We start from the raw sequence: 14203 nt of genomic DNA on the forward strand, positions 1-14203 counted from the left end.
ATGTGGAAGAGAAGGAGGAAAGGAATAATCATATCTGAAAGGTTCACCTTACAGTGACATAGCATGGCCTTATAAGATACATCCATACAAAAGTCAAGTGTCACTACAAATGAATCACTAGAGATGGAGATACATTTTCATGTGAAAAGTGTCCTCACACCTTGCCAGGTTGAATCAAGGTTTTGGATTGGAGGCATCAACACCTGTGATAGCAGCCTTCTATCAAACCTGCCTCAAAGCCTAAGCTTCTCCTGTGTGTCCCCCAGGGCATCCCATGTGCACTGTGGCTTAACCCTTCCTGTTTGTCCTGTCAGATCATGTCCTCTCTCCTAGTGCCTCCCCCTGGGTGCTCCAATTCCAACTGCAGAGCCCATCCGCTTTGAGAGGATCCTTACAGGTGAGTTCTAGAGAGAGACTGTGGAGAGAGACTCAGCTTAGGTGAGAAATCTGCGTGGACTTCTATGGGCAGCCTGAACCTTGGAAGCATTCTGGGTTGTCTCAGGTTTGTATAAGGCATGCAGTCAAAGTTCGTTCAATAAGTACAAACAACTTTAAGAAAATAAAGTGAAAGAATGCTTTTTTTTTAATGTTTCCCATTCACCATGTGCATTCTGGGTTTGTCTCTGAGACCCAGGGACAGCGAGGGTACTGGTCAGTACTTTACAGTCAGTACATGGAGACGCTTGCTTTCCCGCGATAGAGCTTTGTCTCCCTCTGGTGGTGGACGCATACACGGACAGTACTGGGGCTCAAGCTAGGTTAGATCAGAGCAGAACCCAGAAGGCTTAGACTCAGAGGTCCGTGTCTACAGTATTCCCCCATCTGGAATATTTTGATACATTTGGGTAAGCCTTTGCATTCTCTATCAGATAAAAATTAGGTTCAATTTTGGTGATAATGTAAATACACATAAGCGTGGTCCGAGCTATGTAGATAATCAACCACTTTCTAATCACAGTCTGCCTTGTGGCTGATTTCATTTTGTGTTTCAGTCACGCTGGTGCCAAAGGCTGTGACTTCAGTCGCCGCGATGGCTGAGTGAGCGGGTTTCTGCACCAGTAGAGGCTTTGCGGGCTGGGAAGAGCGTGAAGCGGGGTGCAGTGAGAGCGCCCAGCAAAGCGCCAGCTCCCCAGTCAGTGGAGGGGGAGGGGCAGCGTGGGCTCAGAAATGTGCCGTTCTGTCTTGTAAGGATTTTGGCAACTGAATTTCAGTGACTTTAGGGCTGCCATAACTTTCAAAGTGCGCTTTGCTGACAGTGTCTCCCTTCCTCGCAGGGGAGGGCACCTTCTGTAAACAGGGGTCTCTGTGTGGCAGGGAAGGGTGGAGCCCCAAGCTGAGGCAGCTGCGGTCTCTCCGTGGTCAGTCTGAACCAGGCTGTTTACTGGAGCCCTGGAGGGCCAGCTCCCGCCACGGCCGGCCAGGGGCACTCGTCACCAGCAGGGTGGAGCAGAGGAAGAGAATCGCTGCCGTGGACGCCTGTGCAGTGTGTGCACACGTGCCCGCGAGGTCCAGGGAGGGAGCGGCCCCGCCTGCCTCGTGGGTCTTTCAGGCTGTGAGGGATGCTTTATCTGGGGCCCTGTGGCAGGCCTGGGGTTTCTCTGACTTAGTTTGACCTTCAGATGTCGCGTGTCTCCAACTCCAACCCTCGAACACAGATCTTTGGTGCTTCCTAATTTCAGATAAATTCCTACAAATCTGGAGAGTGTCCTTTGAGATTGTATCTACAGGGTATATAGAGGTAGTGCTAAGTCCTCTATCACAGCATGAGGAAGCAAGGGCCACAGAGTCCTGTTACATATAACCCTGCGTTTGTCCTCAGAGATTGACGCTTTATGGTTTCTCACTCCCTGTGGGGAGCGTGGGCCAGCTGGTCCCATGTGGGTAGTCCTGCATGGCCCCTTCCTCTTCTGTCCAGCAGCTGCTTAATGTCAGTCAGGGCATGGCTGCCTGTCCTCTGGCAGCTGGCTTGGGCTCTGTCACATGATACTGGGGGCCTCTCACCTGCTACCTTTGCTGTTACCCTAGTGACCCAGACACACACGGCCAGGCCCAGCTTCCTTCACCTCTCAGCAGGAATCATCACAGTACAAAATGGGTAGACGGAGGGGGTGATCTAAGACCATGGGCAGACATCGAAGATTGAAGACACTGTCCTCAACCCTCAGGATTCACCGCCTGGGCTGGGCGGCTGTTACTCTGCCTCCAGGACCCAGAGTCAGAGTCCCTCCCAGTGGGTCCCATTGGGTGGCACTGAAATGTGGGTGGGGGCTGTGTTGGGAAGGTGACTCAAATGTTCCGGCATTGATGAAGAAACTGGGCATGGGGCATGGGGCACACAGGTCTGGGGTGTGGATGGTGGAAAGGAGACAAGACAGGTGAGATCCAGACTACAGGCCTGTGTGACCTTATTATGAAAGCTGATATGACATTATTATCACTATTTGAATCAGTCTCACATCCTCCTCCTCTTAATTCTTGAAATTTCACTCATGACAGCCCTAGTGAGTTTACTGGAACCCTCCCCTAACCCACCGCCTGGATTTCTTAGTGCAACTGCCACAGTAGAATGGAAAATATGTGAGTGAATTTATATTCCTGGTTTAAGGCTGATTTATTTAATCCTTTTTCAATTTCAGATGCATGTTGATATTTCTGTGAGAGTATTATCCCAATTACATGGTCAAGGGGAAAACACACTTTAAAATTTGTGGCTGAGGGGTTGCAACTTGGGCTTTTCTGATTAAGTTTGGCACAAGGATTCTGGCAGCATTAGGAGCTGAAATTGCTGGAGATGTATTTATTATGGCCTGCAGCCACTGTAGAAGGAATGGAATTTGTTTGAGATTGTAAAGACAGAAAAAAAGGCCTGAGGATTTATAGAAGCACAGTTGCGTGGCTCTCTCTGTAGTGGGTGTCTAGTATAATCCAAGGTCCGGGTGAGGGGGTGACTGTGGCTGTGTGGCTTTTCTCTCTGGGAGACTCCCCACCATTCCTCCCCTTCCCTTTTATCCATTTCTTCCACATGCCTCAGTTTCCATTTCTGCTCCTTTTCTCTTTTTCTCCCTTTCTTCCTCTTTCTTGCTCTGTTCTAGGAGGAAGTGACTATTTGTGCAACTGCGTCATGTCCTGCTCATAAATTCTGAGTAGAACTTGGACAGTAGATCTGCCTCGGGGCTCGGCAGGGACAGGAGAAATCACTGTTCACTTTTTCATAGGCTCAGACAGAAGTTTTCTTCAGGACATAAAGATCGTATACAAGAAGGCAGCTCAAAAATCAGAGCTTTTTTTAAAAAAGCACAATCTTTTTTTAATCTTTTCATCCCCAACATGTGCCCCAGAACATGACACAGAGTCAGCAGGAACAGGGCCTTTTCCCCTTTCTGAACGCTTCTGCTTAAGAGATGGAAGAAAGAAGGAAGAGGAGAGGGCTGAGGAGCTCTCCTGTCTGACCTGTGGAAGGAGGACCGGGCAGTTCTGGGGAGATTTTCGGAGCATCTGCTCAGGTACACTAATTACTGGGCAAGGATGTCCTCACAGAATTGTTTATGACAGTGATGTTGGAAATGTTTTATTTATTCAGTAAAAAAATAGTTGTTAAAATTATAGTTCTTGTAATGGACCACTAAAGTTGACATTTATTAAAAGTAGATTTTTTCCTACTGATATTAAAAATATGCATGATGTCTTTTTAAATTTATAAAAGACAGAATAGAAAGCCTAGTATGACACTCTTTTTGTAAGGGCATGGTGTAAAGTTATATCTATGAATAGAAAAATTCTCGAGTGATATATACTAAGATGTTAACTGATTTTTTCCTTGGATGGTAAAATTTGAGGATGCTTTATATATTGCCAGTCTTTATAAAACAATGGACTTTATGTTTTGGAGAAAGTTTAGGTTCATAGCAAAATTGAGCTGGAAGCACAGAAAGTTCAGACATAATCCCCACCCTGCAGACACAGCCTCCCCATGTTACACCAGATGAACCCACAGGACACACCGTTGTCACCCAAAGTCCACTGTGTACATTAGGGGTTACACCTTCTGTTGTACAGTTCATGCATATTGACAAATGCATAGTGACACGTGTTCATCAGTTTTGCATTGTATAGAATGTTTCATTGCCCTAAGAATCCTGTGTGTTCCCCTTCTTCATGCTTTTCCCTTCAACTGCTGGCAAGCACAGATCTTATTACTGTTTCCACAGTGTTGCCCTTTACAGAATGTCATGCGGTTGGAATCATGCAGTATGTATCATTTTCAGTCTGGCTTCTTGCACTTATTCATGATGGTTAAGGTTCGTCCACATCTTTTCATGGCTTGGTAGCTCCTTTCTTTTTGGTGTTGAATGATATCTCATTTTCTAGATGTACTACAGTGTATTCATCTGCTATAGGACATGTAGTTGCTTCCAAATTTTAGCAACTATGAATAAGTCTGTACTATAAACATCTGTGTGCAGTATTTCTTTTGTATGAGCATCTATTTCCAACTCACATAAGCAAACATCAAGGAGCGTGACTGCTGAATCATGTGGTTAAAAGTAGATTTAGTCTTGTAAGATGCTACCAAACTGTCTCCAAAGTGCTGTGCCATTTTGCCTCTCTGTCTGTAGCGAATGAGAGCGCTTGTGGTTTCACATCCTCACCAACATGTGCTGTTGTCAGTGTTTTGAACTTTTTATTCCAATAGTTTCCTGACATTTAAAAACAATATGTATCCCATTTTGGGGGTCATAAAGTCATTAAAGGCATTATTAATTTGAAAATAAAATCTGCCTCATGTATGACATTTACAAGGTTAACAGAAAAACTATAAATTCTTTTATTTTTTATTTATTATTTTTGCAGTGTTGGGAATTAAATCTAGGGCCTCATGCATGCCAGACAGGTACTTTACCACCAACTCAAGTTCCTAAACCAAAACTCCAAAACTGTAAACTCTAAGTTAGCAATTAGAGCTCTGCTGACTCAGTTGGGGATCTAAGGGAGACTTTCCTGGGTGAGGCCCAAGATGAAAGAACACAGGAGTGCAAGACATCAGCAATGATAGCAGGCAGCACGGAGCAGAGCAGAGCACAAGGGTGCAAGAGGCACCTGCGTCTTTACTGTACAATTCTTATGCAGGTTGTTATCTCATATTTACATTCTTACATAGTGCTGTAACCAGCGCATGTGTGTTTACCTGTGATAAGCCACGGTTACATACTGTATCCCACTGTGTCCTGTGCTAGACAAGCAGGGTCACATCCTCAAGTGTCCTTAGATGCCCCGAGGTTTGCAGCAGTCTGCATGGCTCTGCACAAGCTCTTTCCTGTGTACTTTCCCCTTTCTTCCTAACTCACAAGCTCAAACTCATTTGCTTGATTTCTTAAATTAGTGGATCTGAAACTGCAAAGGAATTCATCAGGAGAGCTTATGGCAATGCGTATTTTCTTTTTTTAAAAAATTTTATTTAAAGAAAAAAAGCAAAACAAAACAGTAAAAGGGTACAAGTAATACAGAATTTAAAAAAAAAAAACAGTAAGAAATCACCAGTTAATAGATTACATATTGTCATCTTAGAAATAGTTGTTCAAGTTACAAAATTAAGCATACAAAGTGGACAGTCAAACAGTGAGACTGCAAACAGTTGTGTTCAATGATCCAACAAAAACTTAGTAATATGGTCATCTATCTTACACACCTAAACACACTTGCAGTTGTGTCCTTTAGAGCACTTTCTTTTCCTCTCTTTTTTACAATAACAGTTATACATTTTGGGTTTTATTACTCCCATAGTTTTTATTACTTTTTTTTTTGGAAGAGAATAAAACCAAATGTGACAAAACAAAGCAGTCAGTCAAAACAAAGGATGGACATAGTACACAATGTTAAAACAGAGTACAAGGTAATCAACAATCATTACCATAATGCGTCTTGCTACCTTAAAAAGAAGGCAATGCATATTTTCTGGCTGCACACCAAGTTTCTGATTAAATTAATGGGAATTGAGCATGAGAATATGGATTTCAAACGAGTTCCCAGGCGAGGCTAGTGCAGCTGGTCTGGAGCCATAATCTGTTACTGATTGAGAACAAATTATTCGTACTTATTCTAAACAAGAAAAAAGGTGCTTCAAAGAAGTAGCAATTCCCATTCCAATTGTCCAAAACTTCTAAAAATAAGTGTCTTTTTAAAAAAAATATATGACAGATTATGAAAAAAATTTCTCAAATTCTTATAAAATCATTTTCTTCTTAAAATACAAATATACATGAGTGAACATAAAATCTGTAGTGGACCTTGTATATTAAATTTCAGCTAAAATCAGTTCTTTCCTCTGAGTCTTTGTATGCAACTGATGTTTCTGTGGGATGACGATTACTACCTACCACTAGTACTTACGATCAGTCTTTTTTGTTTTGAAGCCTTACATCATTTTTTCTGGTTGGGTTTTACTCTCTTTTGTTTTATTTGATTATGTTAAATATGATGGCAGGAACAGCTATTTCAAAGATAGTAAGGTATATTATGGTCATTTTGGATTTACTGTTGGCTTGTTTTGAAGTCTTTCATTACATTTATTGTTTTGTTTTTATTGTTTCCATTCTATTCTATTTTGTTTGATTTTTACTGTGTCCGAAGTTATCTACAGCTATTTTGAAGACATCAAGGGGCATTATTGATTACTATTGTTGATCTTGCAATGTTTGAAAGTCCTGTGTCACTTACACTGGTTTGTTTTGATTGGTTTTATTGTTTTATCCTCTTTAAAACAGAATAAAATAAATACAATCAGTCTTTTTTGTGTAATCCTTTACTGGGTTACAGAGTTTCTGTGTCTTTTTTGTGCAGTACACCTTGTTTATAAGCGGCTGTAATTTTTGCTGATTGTATGATATAGTACTGTAGGTTTATGTTCGGTTACACATTATAGTGCTGCATGCAAGAGTAATGAAAATAAAGTCAAATCATTGAGTTGGACTTTCCTTTGACCCTTTCTTTGTTCTGAATATTATAAAGTATAGACTGTATACAGATACACATTTGATAACTATTCATGTGACTGTCATTAGAAGAATGTCTGTATTTGCATTGTATGACGTTTTTGCTATTGAATTTGATAAATTCTTGGCCTGAAGCCATTGCTCAAAAAGTCACTATGGCTGATATCGTGTTAAAGAATCTCAGAGACCCAGAGGGATGTGCATTTTACTTGAAGTCTTCTGCTTTCTCCTTCATGCTCTGTGAGTGCTGCATGTACAGCCTTGACTCGTCCTCAGCAAGCCCTTCCCCCTCTGGCTTCAGAGGTTCTCACATCACCTACCCCATCAGGTGGCCAATCCCCAGGCTCGGGTCCCTTCTATCCATTTCTTTGTGTTCCCCCATCTCTTTTAATGGGATGCCCATGGTCTGTGGCAGCAGATTAAAGCCCCTTTCTATGGCCTGGATGAGGACACCACAGAGGAATGATGTGTCCTGCAGGTTCCTCTGTGGGTCCAGGCTGGAGCTGCCTTCCATGAGCTTTGGTTTGAGGCTTACCTTGGGCTGGCCTCCTTTCTGTGACCTGCCCTCCTCACATTCTTCCTGGTCTTCCCTACGAGTGCTACTTTGATGACAATAAATTGTCTCTGTATAAATCTTCATTACAGAGCTCCTTCTGTGAACATCTGACCTATGATATGAGCCCTGTGACTGATGAAAACTGTGAGACACACCTAAACATATGCAATATGTCCATGATTATTACTAACAACAGAAGAGGCCAGGTGAATCCTCTGGCAAGTAGTGAGGCCCAATGATATAAGGCTCCATGGAAGTCTGGGAAGAGATCATGACCATGGCTGCAAGATGGAAAACATTCAGAAGGAAATGTTGAATAGGGCAGGCTCTTGTCTGGCACCCCTTAGCTCATATTCTCACACCATGGTTTCTTGCTTTTGCTCTCTTGCCCAGCAGGTAAGCAGCAGAGTCAGTGGGGATGGGCTGTGGGCTGGATCTGCTCAGCCCCTTTGAGCTTAGCACATTTGTGAGTCTCAGGACAGCCAAATGGTCCTGGATCCTAGGTGTGGCACAGAAGTCAGAGCAAGAGCTGTCAGAGTGAAGGATACTGTGATCATGAATGGCCTCAGGTGGCAGACAGATGAGCTAGGGCCAGATGGCACTTTCTCCAAAGCTTCTGCACCTTCTAGTTGTCTTAGAACTTAAATGAGATGCAAGGGACAGAAAAAAGGAGACCCTAAACTGACTGAGAAGGTTTTTCTAGTACAGTAGAAATCTAAGTAAGGTTGGTAAAGGGTTCTTTACTAAGGTAAAGAAAATAAAATTTCCATTTTGTGTGTCCATGTACTTAAGGACTGAGACCTATGTTCTGTATAAACACAGGGGCCTGCACCACATCAGTGGTATAGAATGTGGTCCTGTGGTATTTGGCATGGTAAACTTTCTTGGGTTCAGGGAAGTACTGCAAAGCATGTGTATTCTTGTATAAAGTTCCTAAGGTCTTACACCTTCAGGGAAGAAAAAAGCTAGTTAAACCAATAAGTAAGAAAAACCCTATGCAAAAGTCACGCCCTCATTTTATGTTTTGCTTTGACTTGCTTCACTTTTAAGCTTGCCCTGAGGTCACGTAATCCCGAATTTGAGACTGGTGAGAAGGAATCGGAAGAGTTTTGTTTCACAAAGCAGCGGAAGTCAATTGTTGAAGAAGCAAAACTGTCAAGTGCTTTAACTTTCATGAACACAAACATATCATAAATATCGAGTTCCTAATCTGGCCCACACACTAAGGCAGCCCCTTGTCCTCTTATAAAAATACGAGCAGGGTGACCTGTTTTCCTTGCGGGTCACACTTCTGCCTTTCTTCAGGGTTCCTCTCAAAATGAAGAGCGAGTCCACCAAACTCTTGCTCCTTAAAGGACTTCTGCTTTTCCCTCCTATTTGTAATATAGATAATACTTGCCTTACTGATATTGCAGGCAAGAGAAGACAATCTATTTGAGGTGATGGTTAACACAAACCATCACCTCAGAGAGTCAATGCTTTCTAAGCACTGGTTGATAATCTTGAAAATGATATTGACAATGATAATGTTGACAAACTCCTTGTGTCTGTCAAGGTTGACTAAGGGAAGCAGAAACACTAGAGGAGATAGTTGTATATTTATCTGTATCTGTCACCTATTTATAATCTATTTATAGATCATACACACACACGCACACACACACTCAGATCTTACGGATCTGGTCACGTAGGTTTGGCCCTACACCATCCTGGGAGCTGGTAGTCTTTGTAAAGCTGTTACATTTGTGTTTGAGGCTGGAGGTTGAAGTCTGCAGAGCATAAAGGGGAAAGAAAGATGAATGGAAACTCTTTGAAACTGAGGACAAGCTGGTAGCTCAAAGCAGAACACTGGACCTTATCCATGGTCATTGACTTGACTTCAAGGGTGCAAGGTGGCCTGCAGAAGCGAGGGCCTTTGTTACAGTGCTACCCATGTGCACCAAGCCTAGAAATTAGGGAGGCTGAACAGGGAATCAGAGAATTAGGGGCAGTTTCAGGCCTGGTGGCTCCTGGGGGGAGCACTGGCATTTGGGTGAGCAATAGAGGAGCTACAGGTGCAATACATGTTGCTTCATTTTTTTCCTCCAGATCTTGCACAGCAATCTCTCTTTCAGCTCACCGTTTCCAGAAACTTACAGGCAAAGGAACTCCAGGAAACATAGTTCATCCCAGCCCTGCTGACACGTTAACAAGTCATCACACCACTAAATAAGCATTTGGGCCCAGGACCCCTATGATTCTTGTAAGTCACTCCTAAGTCCTTTTAAAATTAACTTTCATTTTATTCCAAGTATGTCTGTGCATTCTTTTGGCAAATATGTTTTGTAGTTACAGATTATAACTAGTGCTAATATCTTTGTAAATGTGTTTCCATTTCTTTTTATGTGTATTTGAAAATAGAAATACTTCTTAAATACGATTTTATACCTGTATATACAATTTTAAAAAAATTTAATTTTATACCTGAATTGTATATCATGTAAACATTTATATCATTATTACACTATTGTAGAAGTTTTAGATAGTTTTAAAGTTTCTATTATGCAAATGATGTAGTGGCACAAATTCAATTATTCACTAAAACGAGTGACTGGCATGGCAGGTGAGTAGCAGTGAGCATTTTGTGCCTCATATAATATTTTAATGAATATGCAGAAATGTGTTTGAAATATTTAGATAGATTTCATAAATGTATATAGTCACCAGAGATACATTAAACCTATACATGGTTTTAGGAAGAACTAATGTTTATCATAGTCTTCATACTTTGGAAATAATGTATTTTGTTGACACTAAAATTCCGCTTTTTACCTATGATGTCATCTTTAAAATTAGTATTTATTCACAATAGATGATGTTTCATAATTCAATTGGCAGTGGACTTTTTTCTTAGTGTTTCATTCAATAATGTACATCTAATAATGCATGGCAATTTATATTTGATGAATAAAATATCTCTACATTTAGCCAAGCCTCCTTCTAAGGTACCTGATAAAGATTAATATTTTCTACTTTAGGTCTCATAATTATTCTTTGGTAATTTTAAGATTTGACTGTTTTTAGTGAAATATTTCTTATTTAATCTGTAATAGGTTACTGTTCATGTATATGGGAAAACTTAATTTTTATTAAGCTCTTACATCCATGGATTTAGTCACTATTTTATTTTATTTTTTTAAACTGCTTAATCACTTTGATGTATACATCATACATATTTACAAAATTTTTACAGTGAATGCCACACCAAAATTAGCACATTACACATATATAACACGTTAGCAGTTTGCCTGAAATGCCAAAAAAATCCTTTATAAATGGATGAGTCCTGTTTCGCATAATCTCTGCTGACATCATATGCATCACCCTCTTTAGTCTTTTCATCCAAGATAATACAAGATCCATAGACGGTTCGCTTGCTATGATAGGTTCCTCTGGCATTGCCGCCTCACTTATCTCTTCTACAGGCGACATGTCTGAGCTCTTCTCCGTTTCTTTGTTGTCCTTTCTTTCCTCTTGTTTTCTCTCTCTTTTCTGTCTGGACAATGCAGGTATGTCTTTCTCCTCCATTATTCTATTTGTCAGACCCGAAGATCAGAAAAATATGCTATTGGCTGAACAAGGGCTCTGGATGGCTTGCATGTTGTGTGCATTTTTCTGTTCCAGTTCTTCCAGATTAAGCCCCTTTTCATGTCTGCCACAATACTTGCATTAAAATGTGGAGAAAGGGTCCAGGATGGAGGGGGCTGGCAGAAGTAACTTAATGAAGCATCTGTCCACTCAGACCACAGCAGTTTGGCAACACGTTTGGGCTTCCACCTTTGCAGTGTAGACCTCTTCTTTGAGCAAGATTAGTAAAATATTCCAGAGCATTCTCATAGCCTGGGACATTGTATTTTAGAACTACCTGTCTAGCATCAGCCTGAGACAGGATGGCACTGGCAGTCTCCAGGGGCTTTTACTACTGCAGTATTGCTGGACTCCTCAGGGCAAAGACCGTGGACGAGTTAAGTGGTGACACAACAAAACTTGGACTGTCTATGATCGTGATCTGTTTGTCTAAGGGAACAGTCTGCATACTCCTTGTAAGCCCCATGGATATACCAACATTACATGTTCATTCTTGTTTTAAGCTGTTAATGCTGCTGCTTTTCCTCACATTTGGGAAACCAATTATTCCAACCTGGATATGCTTGCCACAAGTCTCTTGAAAACCTCCAAGAAATTTCCAAAGCCCCTCTTTGCCAAAGCAAACACTATTTTTCAACAGAAAAGTTTTTTTTCTTTGTCTTCACCTTGGTTATCTGCTCTATATCCTCTGGATTTGTTGAGGCTTTAAACACTACTGTTGGCAATTCTTTTGTCAAGTAATTTAGCCAATTCTCCAAATTCTCCTTTGGTATCAGATCTGATTTATTTAATAAAAGTATCAGCTTTTTATGTCCACTTTTGACAGTCACCTCTTCTACCCGAGGACACCTGCAGCCAAGAGGATCTCTGGCATCCAATACCTCTAGCAAAATATCTGAGGCCTCAATCACCTGATTAAGGTACCTTTTTAAGTTCCTGACAATGTACTGCCTTCAGACCCTGTGTGGTCAGCTGGGGTCTCTTAGTTTTGCTTTGCTCAAATTCCTCTGCAGATTCAGGGTTAGATGGCTCATCAGCAGGGCTAGTTTCAAGTATTCTTTTCTTGTTCCTTCTGCCTATCAAGTTTTTGCTGCTGTTTTAATTCTTCAAGCTGCTGTTTTCCTTAGCTCAGCTTCTGGAAGAAGAGTCTCCATAAAGGGAGCACTGTTTGGAATTCCTGGGTCTTTCCTAGACTTCTTGTGACCCCGTTTTTTTTGGCCTCCTTTCTCAATTTTCGATGGTGCTCTTGAACCTTTTCCTGGATTTTATAACGTTTATGGCAGGTCATGCATTTACTCACTTTCTTTAACTTTGGCCTTTTTATGCTGGCAGCAGAAACGGCGGTCACAGAACAGCAGGAGCAAGGTTACTCTCCGAGTGCCACATACGAAATGCGACCTTGGATGAATCCACTATTTTAGGTAGGTAATTTGTTGTACATTTATTTTTTCTCTGTAATGAAAAAGACATTAGTTATTGTCTGGAAAATGTTTGGTTGTACCTCATAAATCTTGAGATTTTTTTTAAACCAAAATATTTCATTGAATAACTAAAAACTACGGGGAAACTGTTACAGGTTGCAGACACAAAGATGAAGAAAATGCTCTTCTTGTCCTTATGAATTCACAGTACAGTAAAGATAAAGCCTGGATTAACTGTTCTACTCACATTACCTGTACACCATGTGCAATTGGAGAGAGCATTTCTGACCCTGGAAGCTGTGTGCAGCAGCTCCATTTGTTCTACAAGTGGCTTTGAAGTGAATATAGTCAGCTGTTAGCACATCTGGCTGCTCTGTTCGTTACAGTTGCATTAACTTCCTACTACATTTGGGTGTATGTTAATTTTCTGTTGTTATGATAAAACACCTGAGGAAAAGAGCTGCAAGAAGGGAACACATGCTTTCAAAGGTTTTAGTCCATGATCAGCTGTCTCCATTGCTGTAGGTCTGTGGTAAGGTAGAACACAATGGTGAAAAGATGTGATAGAGGAAAGGTGCTCATTTCATGGCAAGCAAGAAGAGGAAGAAGAAGAAGAAGGAGGAGGAGGAGGAAAGGAGGAGGAAGAGGAGGAGGAGGAGGAGCAGAGAGAGAGAGAGAGAGAGAGAGAGAGAGAGAGAGAGAGAGAGAGAAAGAGGGCCTTACCTAGTGGGATTTCTCCCTTCTGATTTTGTTCTATTTGAGTATCAGCATTGTTGTTGGACGGTTCCACTCATATGCAGGGTGGGTGTCTCCCCTCACTTTTCTGTCCCTCATGCCAGTGGTCTCTGGAAACACCTATAGATAAACACAGAATTGTGCTTCACTAATCATAGATCTTATGGATCCAAAATTAAGCATCACAATATATTTACCTTAAATCATAATCTTCCTCCTTCAAATATGGCAGGGACTAAGTGCACAGTGATGGCTGTGCATACTGCTGGGCATCTGACATCTCAGAAAAAGCTGTGTCTTTCCAGTGAAGTTTTGAGTGGTTTTGACTATAAATTTAAACCAAATGAAGCCTAACAGTAATGTTACTTAGATTCTGGATCTAGGTATTTAATTTATTTGGGAGGTTGCCTGAGTTTGTTTTGGGTTGCTATAGACTCAATACGATGATCAGGTATTTATTAGCTCCCTTTATGAAAGTGACAGCCACAGTGAGAGTGGAAAGGGCAACCGTCTTGCCCTATTGTAAGAACACCACTCTCACAAGAGTGACATCAATCCATTCAGGATGGCAAAGCCCTTACAACCCAGTCTTCTGACCTCTAATGTTGTTACAATGGAAACTAAGCTCTGACAGTGTTTGGGAGGGGACAAAGATTCGAGCCATAGCAGGAAACTAAAATATAGCTTTACAATATCTCCTTCTGCCTATATTTTGCTGTCCGACAGTCAATGTTACAGTTACCCATCTGTCAGTTGAAGAAGTGTCCACAGTCAGAGCTTCGCACCCCAGAGAGCTTTGGGAGAAGAGAACCCTATCCCTAGGTTTCCCATGTACATAAAATGGTTATTATTTCAAGATCATCTGTCAACTGAAG

The 14203-nt window shown here is 41.4% G+C and overlaps 1 long non-coding RNA gene and 1 pseudogene across 1 annotated transcript in view; one reads left to right on the forward strand and one right to left on the reverse strand.

The window, feature by feature from the left end:
* Positions 1-776: 776 nt before the first annotated feature.
* LOC111756357 (uncharacterized) overlaps positions 777-14203 on the forward strand; it is a 30033-nt gene continuing 16606 nt past the window's right edge. The window contains exons 1-4 of the long non-coding RNA XR_010041906.1: positions 777-845; positions 9634-9787; positions 11999-12092; positions 12505-12593. This is a non-coding gene — a long non-coding RNA (uncharacterized LOC111756357). The remainder of the gene's footprint in view (positions 846-9633; positions 9788-11998; positions 12093-12504; positions 12594-14203) is intronic.
* On the reverse strand, positions 10687-13444 carry LOC100718020 (guanine nucleotide-binding protein-like 3; annotated as a pseudogene).

Source organism: Cavia porcellus, unplaced genomic scaffold, assembly GCF_034190915.1.
Source record: "Cavia porcellus strain 051 isolate PalLab524CR breed Dunkin Hartley unplaced genomic scaffold, mCavPor4.1 scaffold_22, whole genome shotgun sequence".
Taxonomy (NCBI): Eukaryota; Metazoa; Chordata; class Mammalia; order Rodentia; family Caviidae; genus Cavia; species Cavia porcellus.